Consider the following 14,578-nt stretch of genomic DNA (forward strand, 5'->3'; position numbering starts at 1 on the left):
CCATCCTGTCTTTGAGTCTGTGTCAGTCTCTCTCTCTCCAACCAGTCTTTGAGTATGTGTGTCCCCCCCCACCCCCCCCCCGCCCCCCCTCTCTGTGTCTGTCTGTCTCTTTCCATCCTGCCTTTCTTTGAGTGTGTCAGTATGACTCTCTTTCCTTCCTGTCTTTGTGTCTGTTTGTGTCGGTCTCTCTCCATCCATCTCTCTCCCTCCCTTTCTCTCTGTCCATCCTGTCTTTGACTGTTTGAGTCTGTGTCAATCTCTCTCTGTCCATCCTGTCTTTGACAGTTTGAGTCTGTGTCAGTCTCTCTCTGTCCATGCTGTCTTTGAGTCTGTGTCACCACTCTCTCTGTCCATCCTGTCTTTGAGTCTGTGTCACCACTCTCTCTGTCCATCCTGTCTTCGAGTCTGTGTCAGTCTCTCTCTGTCCATCCTGTCTTTGAGTCTGTGTCAGTCTCTCTCTGTCCATCCTGTCTTTGAGTCTGTGTCAGTCTCTCTCTGTCCATCCTGTCTTTGAGTCTGTGTCACCACTCTCTCTGTCCATCCTGTCTTTGAGTCTGTGTCACCACTCTCTCTGTCCATCCTGTCGAGTCTGTGTCAGTCTCTCTCTCTGTCCATCCTGTCTTTGAGTCTGTGTCAGTCTCTCTCTGTTCATTCTGTCTTTGACAGATTGAGTCTGTGTCAGTCTCTCTCTCCAACCAGTCTTTGAGTATGTGTGTCCCCCCTCCCCCCCCTCTCTGTGTCTGTCTGTCTCTTTCCATCCTGCCTTTCTTTGAGTGTGTCAGTATGACTCTCTTTCCTTCCTGTCTTTGTGTCTGCTTGTGTCGGTCTCTCTCCACCCATTTGAGAGTCCTCTCTCTCCCTCCCTTTCTCTCTGTCCATCCTTTGTTTGCTTTTCCTGTCATGTCATGTCATGTCCTTTCCAGCCTGACACATGTCCTTTCCAGTGTGTTATGTCATGTCATGCTCGGTCCAGCCTGTCATATCCTTTATCATGGCCTGGCCTGTCATGTCACGCCCTTCCCAGTCTGCTATGTCATGTCATGTTCTTTTTTTATCATGTGTTATATTTATGTCTCTCTCATAGTCATACTGCCACCACTTCTGTCATGTCATATTTATGTCTCTCATACTGGCACCACTTCTGTCATGTTATATTGATGTCTCTCTCATACTGCCACCACTTCTGTCATGTTATATTGATGTCTCTCATACAGCCACCACCTCTGTCATGTTATCTCTCTCAATAACTCTTATAGTTATACTGCTACTGCTTCTGTCATGTTATATTTATGTCTCTCATACTGCCATCGCCTCTGTCATGTCATCTTTATGTATCATACTGCCACCGCCTCTGTCAGTGTCATGTCATCTTTATGTCTCTCATACTGCCACTGCCTCTGTCATGTCATATTTATGTCTCTCATACTGACACCGCCTCTGCCATGTTATATTTATGTTTCTATTATACTGCCACCTCCTGTCATGTCATATTTATGTCTTTCTCGTACTGCCACCGCCTCTGTCATGTGTTATATATATATATATATGTCTTATTAACTCTCATACTGCCACCACCACTGACATGTCATATTTATCAATTTATGTCTCTCTTGTTAACTCATACTGCCACTGCTTCTGTTATTTATATTAAGTCTCTCATACTGCCATTGCTTCTGTCTGTTTTGTTGTTTCCTGCGGTCTCCAGGGGTTTGTGTGGTTGCTGATTGAGAACTAAGAGCAAATGAGTAACATGAGTTACAGACAGGTGCACAGAGTACATATGCACTGATTGATACAACCAGCAGACAGGTAGGTAGTGGCGTATAAATGGGAAACATGTACATGAAAGGATGAATGAAGCAAGACATCTCTGTATTCAGCAGTTTATGCTCATTCACAATCATCCCAAAACAGCACATGAAACAGACATATTCACTTCAGGGAACCATGCTCAGTGAATCACATTCACTCACTCGCTGTCGCAAAGACTTGAAAGAGTTACTAATACTTTAATTTGAAAGGGTCACAGACACCGGCACAGGTTGTGATTCACACTCGTTTACTATTCCAGGCCAAGGCTTAAAACAGCCACAAGTATGATTAATCACACTCACTGTGTCTCACTATCCAAGAACCCAATACATGACACAGACATACATTCAGTGACTCTTTGACTCACTGCCCTACTTGCAGATAAATACATGAAACAGACACTGGGACAGATTAACTCTCTCCATACGAACGGTGAAAGAGACGAAGTTAACAGCGTTTCACCCCAATTATCACCATCAAAATATTGCAAGCAGAAGGCTCTTGTATTGAAGAGGTGAATGTTGACAAACAGTACCACAAGTCTGATGACTGGAAGCTAAAGGTTGGTCATTCAGACACCCACTGGACATCCGAGGGGTCTGTTTAGAGGAGAAGAGAGGACTGGCCGTACTGAGTGAGTTAACAAGTGATTCACATTGACTCACTGTCCAAGACTGACCATTGTGTAATGATTTCACATTCACTTACTGTCCAAGACTGACCATAGTGTAATGATTTCACATTGACTCACTGTCCAAGACTGACCATAGTGTAATGATTTCACATTGACTCACTGTCCAAGACTGACCATAGTGTAATGATTTCACATTGACTCACTGTCCAAGACTGACCATAGTGTAATGATTTCACATTGACTCACTGTCCAAGACTGACCATAGTGTAATGATTTCACATTGACTCACTGTCCAAGACTGACCATTGTGTAATGACTTCACATTCACTTACTGTCCAAGACTGACCATTAAGTAATGACTTCACATTCACTTACTGTCCAAGACTGACCATTAAGTAATGATTTCACATTGACTCACTGTCCAAAACTGACCATTGTGTAATGATTTCACATTCACTTACTGTCCAAGACTGACCATTGTGTAATGACTTCACATTCACTTACTGTCCAGGACTGACCATTATGTCATGCTTTCATATTCACTTGCTGTCCAAGACTGATCATTAAGTAATGATATCACATTCACTTACTCATTTCCTGTCCAAGACTGACCATTAACTAATGATTCACATTCACTTACTGTCCAGGACTGACCACTGAAACAGTAACCGAATAAGACATTGAGGGACAGACCCTGTGATTTACTCTGACTTGCTCTCTATCCAGAAAAAAATGCAAGAAACAGCTGTATGTATACATATTTGATGATTCATGCTCACGTAGATGCAACTGTTTAAAATAATTGGTATCCATGACTAACAGTTATATGTGATGCACACCGACAGTGAGACACGCTCTGTCCCCTGTGAGCATTGATCTGACACACTGATTTACTAAATAGAACTATTACAAGAAGGGACACAGATTCAGTGATAAACCATGAAACTGAATAATACGCATCCACATCCTGGACCAACACTACAAGCATATCATACATGAATGTGAATTCATAGTTTTCTATTTATATATAATACACACTGGCACTCGTGTGTGAATAGGCACAAGAGGCGTGCGCGTGCGCACACACAAACACACACACACACACACACACACACACACATGCACACACGCACACACAAACACACACACACACACACACAAACACACACGGAGATGTGACAAGGAGCACACTACGGGTCTGGCTAAACTGGAGCTATCCTCTCGGGTTACAAATGAGGTTTTTTTTATGAAGCATTGCACTGTGTCTCTGGCCTTTTACTGCAGGCTGCCACCTCAGTGCTGGGTAAAGCCTGAAGGGAAACCGTACATCTCTAGCACTGGCACAGTGCATTCACACTGCATGTATGTCATGTAGATACATTTTAGGGAGGAAGGTGGCAGAATGGGTGAAGACTGTCATCTGCCAGTTGTGTAGTGTTTGTGAGGGTCTGGGTTTGAGTCCTGGTCGGACCCTTTCTTCCAAGGTTCTCTGCAAAATCAAACTGAGCGCCTTTTTCTTTGCATGAGATGATAAACTGAGGTCTCTTGTGCAGCACGCACTTGGCACACTGAAAAAGAACCCATGGCAGCGTAAGTGTTGTGCTCTGGCAGAATTCTGTAGAAGCTGCTCCTGTAGGACTAGGAATTCTAAACGTCCAGTAACTGTCCAGTCTGTCAGAGTGGTTGGTGGAGTTTGTGTGAGAGCAAAGCTTATGATGATGAAATGGAATTCTTGTTCAGAGTGGATGCCTGTCTGTCGGATGACACACTGCCAAGATTGAACAATCCCGGCATTTTCCTTGGCAGTGGTCCACACATGACGTCTGTTAGTAGTTGCCAGAACTCTGCCAACTTCTCTGGATGCTTAGTGTAGTGGACCCTTAGGCCACTGTGGTGTCTCCTGACACACTTCAGAGTTATGGTTAGAATTACCATAGACCACCACACTTCAGAGTTATGGTTAGAATTACCATAGACCACCACACTTCAAAGTTATGGTTAAAGGTGCCCTAGACCACCACACTTCAGAGTTATGGTTAAAATTACCATAGACCACCACACTTCAAAGTTATGGTTAAAAGTGCCATAGACCACCACACTTCAGAGTTATGGTTAAAGGTGCCCTAGACCACCACACTTCAGAGTTATGGTTAAAATTACCATAGACCACCACACTTCAAAGTTATGGTTAAAAGTGCCATAGACCACCACACTTCAAAGTTATGGTTAAAGGTGCCCTAGACCACCACACTTCAGAGTTATGGTTAAAAGTGCCATAGACCACCACACTTCAAAGTTATGGTTAAAAGTGCCATAGACCACCACACTTCAAAGTTATGGTTAAAATTGCTATAGACCACCACACTTCAGAGTCATGGTTAAAAGTGCCATAGACCACCACACTTCAAAGTTATGGTTAAAGGTGCCATAGACCACCACACTTCAAAGTTATGGTAAAAGGTGCCATAGACCACCACACTTCAAAGTTATGGTAAAAGGTGCCATAGACCACCACACTTCAGAGTTATGGTTAAAAGTGCCCTAGACCACCACACTTCAGAGTTATGGTTAAAAGTGCCATAGACCACCACACTTCAAAGTTATGGTTAAAAGTGCCATAGACCACCACACTTCAAAGTTATGGTAAAAGGTGCCATAGACCACCACACTAAATATTATGGTTAGAGATGCCATTGTCCATTTTTGTGAAAGAAATTGATAGAATGGAGGAACAGTGTGTAGCCATGTCATCAGAAAGTTGTGAGGAGGACAGCTGTCATAGACTACAGCACCAGTTACTACAGATTAGTGTTTGACACAAAAGTAGAAAAAACGAAACTTTAACAAATTGCAGTGCACACACACACACACACACACACACACACACACACACACACACACACACACACACACAGTGACACACAGTCTCTACAACAGTACAAGAGATGAGATCATGAATGTGAATGTTTTCTTGGGATGTGATCATTTTGAAGGTTAAATAACAACACAACCCCCCCTCCCCACCTCTCAGTTCCACTGCATTTCTCCCTTTTCTTGAAAAATGAATTGAAAAAAAAATGTGTGTAATGTTTTGAAATGAGAATTTCTGCACAAAGCTTACTCTGATGGGTATTTACACAGTTTTCTTCCTCCACCCAAGCCGTGTATAACCAAGGGAAAACTCTTTCCTTGTTGGGTCCTGCTTCAGAGGGATGTGTGGGAGGGACCTTTGTCAGCTCCTGCACCATTCCTTCGGCTTTCCTGATTACCAGCATCCTTGGCATCCCCGTTTTTGTGACACTAGGGCCACCCACTGCAGGGGTGTTCCGCTTCAGTGCCAAAGTTCTTTGAGTTAACTTACTCAGTACGGCCATTCCTCTCTTCTCCTCTACACAGACCCCTCGGATGTCCAGTGGGTGTCTGAATGACCCAACCTTTAGCTTCCGTCATCAGAATTGTGGTATTCTTTGTCAACATTCACCTCTTCAGTATAAGAGCCTTCCGCTTGCAATATTTTGATGATGGTAATTGGGGTGAAACGCTGTTAACGTCGTCTCTTTCACTGTTTGTATGGAGAGAGTTAATGGAGGAAAAAACGTTTGATTGGTGGTGGTGTTTGTGTGTGCAGATATAGATAACAAAAGAGAAGTTATTTTAAATCCTTTTTTTATGGACTGACTATTGTTTTGTGTTACTTTAACATGTCTTGGAGAATCACTGTTCATGTTCAGTGATTTAATCTTGATTATAACGAGAGCTGTTACTGATGTCGGAATCACTGTTCATTGTTTTAAACTGATAAAAATGTTACTTTAACAAGAGCTGTCACTAGTCAGTGATCAGCATAACAGCTGGTGTGAGGATCATTGATCAGACAAACAGTTTGTGGAGATGAGGAGAGAGATGGGGCGATTGTTTACGCTGGCTGTGTGGCTGTATCTGGTTTTGTGTTTGCATACGTGTCGGTCTTCGTGTCTGAGATGGGCATCAGTGTTAAGAGATTGTAGTTATGTGTGTGTGTGTTTGTGTGTGTGCGCGCTCATACTTTGACTTTGTCAGTGCCTGGGGATGAAGTTAAATTGCTTTACTGTTTTCGTCACCTACTTTGGAAGTTATTACAGATTAACTTAGACGAATATATACTTGCAGAGGAGTCATGGCTTGTTGGATAAGATCGGCCTTGGCTTAAGAAACTTGATTCCATTTACAGGTCCAAACATCCACCTTAGAAACAAGGTTCCTTAACCAGATCCAAACATCCACCTTAGAAACAAGGTTCCGTGACCAGGTCCAAACGTTCACCTTAGAAACAAGGTTCCATTACCAGGTCGAGACATCCACCTTAGAAACAAGGTTTCATTACCAGGTCCAAACATCCACCTTAGAAACAAGGTTCCATTACCAGGTCCAAACATCCACCTTAGAAACAAGGTTCCATTACCAGGTCCAAACATCCACCTTAATAACAAGGTTCCATTACCAGGTCCAAACATCCACCTTAGAAACAAGGTTCCGTGACCAGGTCCAAACATCCACCTTAGAAACAAGGTTCCATTACCAGGTCCAGACATCCACCTTAGAAACAAGGTTCCATTACCAGGTCCAAACATCCACCTTAGAAACAAGGTTCCATTACCAGGTCCAAACATCCACCTTAATAACAAGGTTCCATTACCAGGTCCAGACATCCACCTTAGAAACAAGGTTCCATTACCAGGTCCAGACATCCACCTTAGAAACAAGTTTCATTACCAGGTCCAAACATCCACCTTAGAAACAAGGTTCCATTACCGGGTCCAAACATCCACCTTAGAAACAAGGTTCCATTACCAGGTCCAGACATCCACCTTAGAAACAAGGTTCCATTACCAGGTCCAAACATCCACCTTAATAACAAGGTTCCATTACCAGGTCCAAACATCCACCTTAGAAACAAGGTTCCATTACCAGGTCCAAACATCCACCTTAGAAACAAGGTTCCATTACCAGGTCCAAACATCCACCTTAGAAACAAGGTTCCATTACCAGATCCAAACATCCACCTTAGAAACAAGGTTCCATTACCGGGTCCAAACATCCACCTTAGAAACAAGGTTCCATTACCAGATCCAAACATCCACCTTAGAAACAAGGTTCCATTACCGGGTCCAAACATCCACCTTAGAAACAAGGTTCCATTACCAGATCCAAACATCCACCTTAGAAACAAGGTAAGATTCCATTTCCAGACTCTGCAAACCATCCACATTAGAGACATGATTCCATTACCAGTTCCAAACATTCCACCTTAGAAACCACAATTCTGTTTCCAGGTGGAAGGGTTGAAATAGGAATCTAGCATGGGCTGCTATTACTTGAGTGCGATCCTGTCGATCCTGTCTTTGGTAACAGTGAAGGGTGCTTTGGGTGCTGGTCTTGCAGCATTTGTTCTCAGGTCTAAGGTCTGAGAAGCATGGCCTGGGTCCCCTTCATCTTTCCATCTTCCCCCTTTTTTGATAATATATATATTTTTTTATTCATTACATACTGACTTTGTGGTTTGGGTGGTCTAGGTGTGGGTGCTAGTCAGTGAGTCAGTCAGAGACCAATGTCCATAAATTGCTGATGCTGGTTGTGTGCATAGTGTGTCCATAAGGCACTGTAAACAATGACACTACAGCAAAAAGGGAGGTCTTTTTCTGGCAAAATTAGGTTTGTTTTCTTTTTAAAAGACAGCGCATCCTTGTATTTTTTTCTAATGGAAACCATAATCATCTTTTGATAATTAAGTATTAATCTTTTTGAAAAAAAGAACAACACAATTTTTTTTTTTTTTTAAACCCGACAACTTCCAAACTGAGAGACAGTCTCAGACTTTACAAGTGACTGGTTTGAGTGGAGAAAACCCCAAACCAAAAAGTGTGAGAAATATTCATGTTGAATATTAATCATTGTATAACATACTACCTGTCAGTTTGTATCGAAGGTAGACCTGTAAGAAAGCCTGTAACTGTAAGAAAGATAGACCTTTCACTTTCCATTTTTATATTCTGCTTGCATCGTCTTTGTCTCTATTCACCCTATTTTTATGCCAAATTTGGTGTCAGCTGACAAAGTATTTGCAGAGAAAATGTCAATGTTAAAGTTTACCACGGACACACACACACACGGACACACACACACACATGGACACACACACACACACAGACAACCAAACACCGGGTTAAAACATAGACTCACTTTGTTTACACAAGTGAGTCAAAAATTCAGTTCTTTCCAGTCATCTTGTTTAAAACAATATTGCACCTCTGGGATGGGCACACAAAAATAAAGAATGAAGCCTGATTATATCAATATATGCAAACTGCATTTACTGTTATATTTTTAGTATTCTCAAAACTTGGCACTTTGATCTGATATTCTGACCCAACAACAAGAGCAGTCATTATTATCATTTTCTGTTCAAACAGGAACTTCTTTTGCTCAGCATGGAAGTTTTATTTATTTTGCAAACGTTTTGGTGCAGATAGTAAAAAAGGGAAATTACTCTGTAGTTAATGCTAGGGGACTTAATTTACTTTAAACTGATCTTTCTCATCTTAAACATTACATTTTGAAATTATACTCAATATATAAAAAGCTTGGATTTTTTTTTTTAAGTGTATCACAAGTGAGTCTTGAAGGCCTTGCCTCTCTTGTTAAAAAGAATATATTGCTGAACAGTGTCTGCAGCATGTGTTGTGGTGGGTGAGAGAACTTGAAAGATGAGGCTAAATAAAGACATTTAGACAATTACTGTTGTGGCGTGTTTGACAATTGAATTTTAACATGTTTTTTTTTTCAGATCCGATGGGAGAAGAACATCACACTAGGGGAGCCGCCTGGGTTTCTCCATTCGTGGTGGTGGTAAGTGCAAACTGTACATTGCCATCCGCACCTTTCCTTTGTTTGCTCTTGCCTTCGTTCATTCATGCAGTTCTTTCGTTTGTATTTTCTTTGTCATTCTTTATTTGTTTATTTGTTCGTGCAGTTGCATCATCCTTGGCGATTCCTTCTTTTCATTCATTCCTGCATGTTTTTTTTTTTTCACCATTTTTTTCATCATTCTTTATTGGAGCTAGTTCGTTCATTTTAATTTTCATCATCCTTTTATCAGTCCTTTGAGCAAGCTCATTTATTCATGCATGTTTTTCATCATCACTTGATCATTTCTTCTGAATACCTCATGCCTGCCTTACCACCTTCCCTACCTCTGATTCAGGTCAGTCACCTCCATCGACACCCTTCTTCATCACATCATGCTAGCTAAAGGATTGTCCACCCCTGTTTCATTATATCACATGCTAGCTAAAGGATTGTCCACCCCTGTTTCATTGCATGAACATCATGCTAGCTAAAGGATTGTATACCCGTTTCATCACATCATGCTAGCTAAAGGATTGTCCACCCCTGTTTCATCACATCATGCTAGCTAAAGGATTGTCCACTCCTGTTTCATCACATCATGCTAGCTAAAGGATTGTCCACCCCTCTTATCACATCACATCATGCTAACTAAAGGATTGTCCACTCATGCTTCATTACATCACATCATGCTGACTAAAGGATTGTCCACCCCTCTTATCACATCATATCATGCTAACTAAAGGATTGTCCACTCGTGCTTCATTCCATCACATCATGCTAACTAAAGGATTGTCCACCCCTGCTTGGTTTCATGACATCACATCATGGTAACTAAAGGATTGTCCACCTCTGTTTCACCACATCATGCTAACTAAAGGATTGTCCACCCCTCTTATCACATCATATGCTAACTAAAGGATTGTCCACCCCTGCTTGGTTCCATCACATCATACTAACTAAAGGATTGTCCACTCATGCTTCATTACATCACATCATGCTATCTAAAGGATTGGCAACATTGTAAGGAATGATAAAGATGTATCCACTTTGGTTGTAACCCAAGTAAGGCAGACAGAGAAAAAGAACAATATAGGGGTGGTGCTGCACCGAGGTGAGGCCTCTCCCAGGCCACAGAAGCCAGAACTTCACAAAGAAGAATACATGCTGTGACAAGAATGAAGAAAGCAACTTATGCAACTATAGAAACAAATAGTGCACTGCTCTTGGGGCTATTTCCCACCACTCCCCCCCCCCCCCCCCGCCCAAATAACTTGACCGGTATCACCACCATCAGTTCTTGATGATTGTTCTTGACTACAGTCATTATTATTATTATATATATATTTTTTTTTTTAAAGTTCTATTTATTTATTCTTTTTTTTAAATTTTTTTAGCCACAGCAGCTGTGGTGGTATGTGGCAACAGGTGTGTGTAGTTACGGCACATTGAGACCATGTGCCCGGTGTTTGTGTACATGGTCGGTGTTTGGGTGTTTGTGTACATGGTCGGTGTTTGTGTACATGGTCGGTCATCAGTGATTCACTATCTGCCATCTGTGACACGGCTGACTTTGTGGGGGCCTCACCAGTGTTTTAAACTGGGCACAGGTTGGGGAGTAGGAATTTTATAGGGTTAGGGGGGTGGGAGGGGAAGCTTGTGACTGTGCGAGTCGTCTTGCTCTCTTTGTACAGTACAGTTATTATTTTTTCATGGTAGTTGGTAGTGTAATGTTTGGCTTTTGTGGGGCAAAAAAACGTTATCTATATATATAGTAGTTTTGTTTTGTTTTTGCAAATTACACAAGTGAAAGATTATGAATGATTTTTCCCCCCTTTAAAAAAAAAAAAAATGCTGTCAGCTGGGCTCTGTCACATGATTTGACTTGATTTTTGTTGTTGTTGTTGTTGTAATTTTTAGAAAGAAGGGGCTGCTTGTTCATCACTTCATGGCTTCATATCTGAATGTGTGTGTGTGTGTGTGTGTGTGTGTGTGTGTGTGTGCATGTGTGTGTGCATGGTGTGTGTGTGTGTGTGTGTGTGTGTGTGTGTGTGTGTGTGTGTGTGTGTGTGTGTGCATGCATGTGTGTGTGCATGGTGTGTGTGTGTGTGTGTGTGTGTGCGCGCGCGCGCGCGCGCGCGTGTGTGTGTGTGTGTGTGTGTGTGTGTGTGTGTGTGTGTGTACTGTTTTGACACACAAGTCCAGATAGGTGATCCTCATTTTTTTTCTAAAGTTTTTTTTTACCTGTCCATTTTATCAGAGAATTATTGATGAAAGAGCAAATCTGTTTTTGAACCTTGAATAATTTGTCTGGAGGATGAAAACAACAAATTATTCACTATTTCAACAACAACGGCAACAACAACAACAAAAGAAATGAACACATATAAAACAATTCAGAGAATGTGATTGATTAGAAAAAACGAAACACCGAAAACAGATACATGTTAAAAGAAACCTGTTTTTCTGATGGGTTATCGAAATGTTGCATAACTAGAGGCTATGAATTACTGTATTTAGCTGGCCCATTTATCATTATAGCTTCCTAATTTTCAGTTCACATTGGTTTTTTCTAATCTTTTTTGGATTTTATCATTTATGTATACATTTTTCTTTACTGAGAGTAAGAGTAAGAATGAGAAAAATACTTTGAACAGAGCCTTGTCATGCATGTGTGTGTGTGTGTGTGTGTGTGTGTGTGTGTGTGTGTGTGTGCGTGTGTGCACGTGCACACAGATGTAAACAGTGATTTTTGTGCAACCAATCTGATTGGACTAATGATTGTGATATTTGAATTATCTGTTGAAAATAATTGATATGAAAGGTGGTTTGGGTACTGTTGCTTATTCCAATGTTCAGAAGTGTACTTACACTTTGGGATGATTATTCTTTGAATAATTTTCCATATACAACAATATGATTTGCCCACCATCCTGACTTGAAAGTCAATGTGGAAATCATTCAGCATGCAATGTACTTTAAAACTGATTAAATTTACCTCGGTGATCCAGTTGTAGAATGGACGAGAATAGGTTAAAAGTTTCACATGTCTATACAAGTTGCTGAGTTGTTTGAAATATTAGTTACATGCAGATCTGATATTGCCAAGTCTGTTTGAATGTTAGTTACATGTAGACCTGATATTGCCAAGTCTCTGGCTGTGTGTTCACAGAACAGCACAATATTTTAGTACAATAGTAGACAGTTATGTCGAGTAATAAAAACATAATTTGGATCAACTTGTGCAGTCTGCACATCATGTACTTGCAGTGAATCAGGTGTTAAATAACTTAAAATGTAAGAAATTAACCTGAAAATGGGTTGAAGTGTCTGATGCAATATGATTTAGTTGATTCAAGTACTCTGTTCTGGTTCCCTCTGCCATTTCCAGCTGTCTTGATGTTGTTGAGCAGGAATCACCTGTCAGCTGTCTTGATGTTGTGGAGCAGGAATCACCTGTCAGCTGTCTTGATGTTGTGGAGCAGGAATCACATGTCAGCTGTCTTGATGTTGTGGAGCAGGAATCACCTGTCAGCTGTCTTGATGTTGTTGAGCAGGAATCACCTGTCAGCTGTCTTGATGTTGTTGAGCAGGAATCACCTGTCAGCTGTCTTGATGTTGTGGAGCAGGAATCACATGTCAGCTGTCTTGATGTTGTGGAGCAGGAATCACATGTCAGCTGTCTTGATGTTGTGGAGCAGGAATCACATGTCAGCTGTCTTGATGTTGTGGAGCAGGAATCACGTCAGCTGTCTTGATGTTGTTGAGCAGGAATCACATGTCAGCTGTCTTGATGTTGTGGAGCAGGAATCACATGTCAGCTGTCTTGATGTTGTGGAGCAGGAATCACATCAGCTGTCTTGATGTTGTGGAGCAGGAATCACATGTCAGCTGTCTTGATGTTGTGGAGCAGGAATCACCTGTCAGCTGTCTTGATGTTGTGGAGCAGGAATCACATGTCAGCTGTCTTGATGTTGTTGAGCAGGAATCACCTGTCAGCTGTCTTGATGTTGTTGAGCAGGAATCACCTGTCAGCTGTCTTGATGTTGTGGGGCAGGAATCACATGTCAGCTGTCTTGATGTTGTGGAGCAGGAATCACCTGTCAGCTGTCTTGATGTTGCTGAGCAGGATCACCTGTCAGCTGTGAAGGCTTTCCCTCTTGTCACCAGGTGTGGAGAGCTGGGTGCTTGGATAGGATTCATAGCTGGAGGCTATAAATGGTTTGTAGTAACAAAAATTAAGTTGTTTCTTTAGGGAAGAATTGAACGGTGGGAAGCTGGAGAAAGGAGGAAACTGTGTGTTGCGGGGTGAGGTGGCGGTGAGGCCAGGGGTTCAGCAGCGTGATGGCTGTAAGTGAAGGATTTGTTTCTGGTAGTGAAGGATTTGTTTCACTTTGTATTTCTTTTATATGAGTGTTTCAGGAGGAGGTACAATTTTGTGGTAGTGTCTTAGTGGTGATATTGATGTTGCAGACTTGGACGTTGCTTATATAGGAAGTACAATTTTGTGGTGGTGTCTTAGTGGTGATATTGATGTGGCAGACTTGGACGTTGCTTATATAGGAAGTACAATTTTGTGGTAGTGTCTTAGTGGTGATATTGGTGCGGCAGACTTGGACGTTGCTTATATAGGAGGTACAGTTTTGTGGTAGTGTTTTAGTGGTGATTTTGTCACAGGAGACTTGGAAGTTGCTGATATACAAGGTACAATTTTGTGGTAGTGTCTTAGTGGTGATTTTGTCACAAGAGACTTGGAAGTTGCTTATAAGTTATATGTAGGAAGTACAATTTTGTGATAGTGTCTTAGTGGTGATTTTGTCGCAGGAGACTTGGAAGCTGTTTCTGTGGGGAGTGCAATTTTGTGTTAGCGTCATAGTGGAAATTTTGTCATGATTTTTTTGCGGCAGACTTGGAAGTTGCTTATAAAAGTGGTAGCGTCTTAGTGGCGATTTTGTCGCGGCAGACTTGGAAGTTGCTCATATAGGAGGTACAGTTTTGTGGTAGTGTCTTAGTGGTGATTTTGTCGCGGGAGACTCAGAAGTTGCTTTAAGCTGCTTGGTGGTAAAGGACCAGGTGAATCAGCAAAGTGACAGGACGTGTTGCGGATGGCTGAAAGGGTTCTTGTTGTTAGTCAAAGGGTTCGCAGTGTACTGAACTGTATTACTCTTTTGTCCCCACAGATTTCTGTGTGTGAAAATACTGAAATTGGAGCTGCTGTTGTGGGATTGTTGTCCCTGGGGAGAGTGGGTC

General features: G+C 41.7%; 1 pseudogene across 1 annotated transcript in view; it reads left to right on the forward strand.

The window, feature by feature from the left end:
* LOC143294914 (single-stranded DNA-binding protein 3-like) overlaps window positions 1–14,578 on the forward strand; it is a 139,046-nt pseudogene that overhangs the window by 3,730 nt on the left and 120,738 nt on the right. Inside the window, exon 3 of the transcript XR_013056967.1 lies at window positions 9,270–9,331. The product of XR_013056967.1 is annotated as a single-stranded DNA-binding protein 3-like (transcript). The remainder of the gene's footprint in view (window positions 1–9,269; window positions 9,332–14,578) is intronic.

Source organism: Babylonia areolata, chromosome 20, assembly GCF_041734735.1.
Source record: "Babylonia areolata isolate BAREFJ2019XMU chromosome 20, ASM4173473v1, whole genome shotgun sequence".
In the NCBI taxonomy this organism is placed as follows: Eukaryota; Metazoa; Mollusca; class Gastropoda; order Neogastropoda; family Buccinidae; genus Babylonia; species Babylonia areolata.